The sequence below is a fragment of the Equus przewalskii genome, unplaced genomic scaffold (assembly GCF_037783145.1).
Source record: "Equus przewalskii isolate Varuska unplaced genomic scaffold, EquPr2 ChrUn-13, whole genome shotgun sequence".
Classification (NCBI taxonomy): Eukaryota; Metazoa; Chordata; class Mammalia; order Perissodactyla; family Equidae; genus Equus; species Equus przewalskii.
Genome location: NW_027228750.1, coordinates 990,189 through 993,452, shown reverse-complemented (window position 1 = coordinate 993,452; position 3,264 = coordinate 990,189).

Below are 3,264 nucleotides of genomic sequence, written 5' to 3'. Positions count from 1 at the left end.
AGTAAAGCCACCCCCCATGAAGCTGATTATACCAACATGACCTGGTATGCTCACTTGGAGTTTGGCCCTTGGATCTACTGAGGTCATTGCAGATTCAGCAATGTGAACATCAGTCAACATTCCAAGAGCCAAAGATATCATGACCTTTGCATTAAATTGGCCATACTCTTCCAGTGAGACCCATGGCAGAAAGGAGAGAGAGGAGGGAGAAGCTGGGTAGAGATGGGAATGAATGATGCTGACTGCATTCTATACTGTTTCTTTGTCTGAGAATTCAGGTTTTAATATCTGTTCTCTAATTCTACAGCAAATAATCATCAGGTGCCTACTGTGCATGAGACTTTGTGCTGGACAGTGGGATTCAAGGATGAATACAACCTGGTTCTTGGGCTCAAGGAACTCAAAGTCCTGCAAAAGCCACAGCCATAATAGACCAATTGGAACACAGTGTGATGAGTTTCACTCACACACACACTGCCAGCTCTGCCTGGCAGCGCTGGAGAAGTCTTCATGGATGGGGAGACACATTAACTGAGTCTTAAGGACGAGTAGGAGTGATAAGAATAATGCAGGAAGAACACCAAGTATAAGGCAGAGGCATGAAATTAATGTGTTTAGGTGCAAGTAGAGGCAAAAGTCAGCCAGTGAGCAGTGAGAGTTTTTGTGAAGATGTGGGCAGTCTCTTAGAGTCCCTCACTAGCTGGGCCACTGGTCTCCCACTCTTGGCAGGCCCTGGGTTCAGCAGGTCTGAGGCCTCAGCTAATACCCTTGCCCTCATTCATGTAGAAGCAGAAACTGTGGGCTCGGTTTTGGACCCAAGGACTGGGGTTGGGAGCAGAAAATAGAGCTAAACTTATGTTAAAGGGCCAGCTGAAACACCTGTTTATTTGTGTTACCCACTTCCTTGGTCACTTCAACCAGAAGCAATCTCTTCCTCCTCTGGTCTCCTATAAGCTACTCTCTGTAGTATTAAGTAATAACGTAATAGGTGACGGTGGACTCTGGGGCCAGATTGCCTGGCTTTGAATCCTGACTCTGCTACTTGCTAGCTATGTGACCTTAGACAACTTGTTTTTTTTTCTCTGTTTGCCTCAGTTTCCCTACCTGTAGAATGGGGACAAAGATGATCCCTCTTACTCATAAATTAATATATATAAGGCCCTTAGAGCGCCGTGGGGCACATAGTAAATGTCCTATAAATGATGTTGATTATTATTATTAAAGGTAACACTAACTTCCAGTTATTGAGCACTTACAAGTACTAGGCACAGTTCTAGGCCCCTTACACACTTTGTCACAGCTCAGCTGTGAGGCACCCTGGTGTTTTAGCACAGAGAACGTCATACTGTGAGATGACTTTAGGGAGGACATTACTGCTTTCTCAATAGACGAAACTTTCTCTTCTGCACCAACTTTCCCTCCCCTGTGACCTCACTCACATATAAACCTCCCAAAGAATACAAACCGTCTCCAAGATGCCAACAGCTCTCACATCAACAGGCTGTTGATCTCAAGTCATCTCACATGTGGACACCCATGCCCATGACCCCAGACACCCAGAAGATTCTGAGATCCTAAATCTTGTCCTATACCCAGCACCCAACTTTCTCCATGATCTTAGGAAGGTTCATAATCCCAGCTCTTGCTACCTAGCTCACCTCCACGTCCAGAAACTCCATCTGCTCCCAATCAAATCTGATCTCTGTAGCAAACGCAGCAGCTGGAGAGACACTTTTCTTTCCTACTTTATACCCTATAAAACATACAGCCCCATGACAAGCTGTTGGCCTATAACCATGCTCTCCAGCAAGCCCTTCTTCAGGCTGTCTTCCCATCCCTCCCTGTGATTCACTCTGCACAATTGCCCCCACACACGGTGCAGCCACAACCTTATAGCCTAAAAGGGACTCAGTGGCTGAAGAAAGATGCATACTGCCCCTTGGTTTGACTTGGCCCCATCCATGGCTGGTTTGGTTTGGGGTTTCAACAATCCAAGGTTAATATTAACCTACCCACAGCTCCAAAGGGTCAGGTAGGACTTTAATCCTGATGGGCTGGGACACAAACCTCAAAGTCCAGGGCTCATCCAGACTTCTGGAATCAGCTCAAGCAAGATGGATGGCAGGGACCAGGAAGGCCCAGAGTGCTCTGCATCATGGGACACTGGGCATTCCTTTCTGCTCATGGATCCATATTTTCTCTCTCAGAAGCTGGGCCGTGACTGTTCAGGAATTCTCTTCACCCAAAGAAAGCAGGCACATTGTTCAACAGGTACTCCACGGCTACCTGAGAAAAACCCAGCATCTCTTTACAACCTCATCCTGAAACATCTTCTAAGCCCACTGATGCTGCCCTGTCAAACCCAGTGTCAGATCCAAGGTTGGGCCTGTCATGAACCCAAATCTGGAATTCAAGAAATGCTGCAAAAGAGCTCACCTCAAATAGCTCTGCCTGTGGCCTTCCATGCCTCCATTGAGATTAATTCCTTTAGGCTAAGGCATCATAGCCTGACATCAATGTCGCCTTGGAAGAGAGGATGTTCCTTAGCTCAGTGCAAGGATCAGATTCAAAAGGTTCCTAGGACCTCATACTAGATTTAAACTTGAGAATCTAATAGAATAAATTCCGCTATTCTATCTGCTACCAGAGTGTCATAGTATTAACTCATTAAAATGTGGGAGATGTTGTGTGTGTGGAAGTCAGTAAGTAGCTGCAGGTTTGTGCTCAGGTGTTATACTCCAGGATCGGTGTTCGTGCCCTCCACACTGGAACATCTCCTGGAAGGGAGAGAGGAGGCCCAAGAATGGAAAATGGCCATGGAAAGTCTGGATCAGAGGGCAGTGAGCAGGCCAGGTGATGTGAGAGCTGACTGAGAGCGTGGGCTAGAGGCTGATTGTGGAAGGGTGAAAAGTGCTAGGAAAAAGGGATTTCCAGAGCCCAGAACAAGGCCACTTCTGAGGTAATACTGCCATCTAGTGCTGATACAACAAGCAGCAATTACCCTCTAAGAAAATGAAGAATGAGCCTCGAGTGGGAAAAATACAACAAATCAGCAGGAAACTTATTTTTAACTCCAACTACAGATTCTAAAAGACAGGCAAATCCCACTGCCACAGTCCTCAGAACAGCCTGAACTTTCCACATACCGCCGAATGGTTGCTACAGCTAGGTTCAAACCCCAGTTCTGCTCATTACCGATGAAAGGCTGGGGCAAATTAATTAAGTTCATTTTCTCTTCTGAAAAATAGGGAAAATAATATTTAC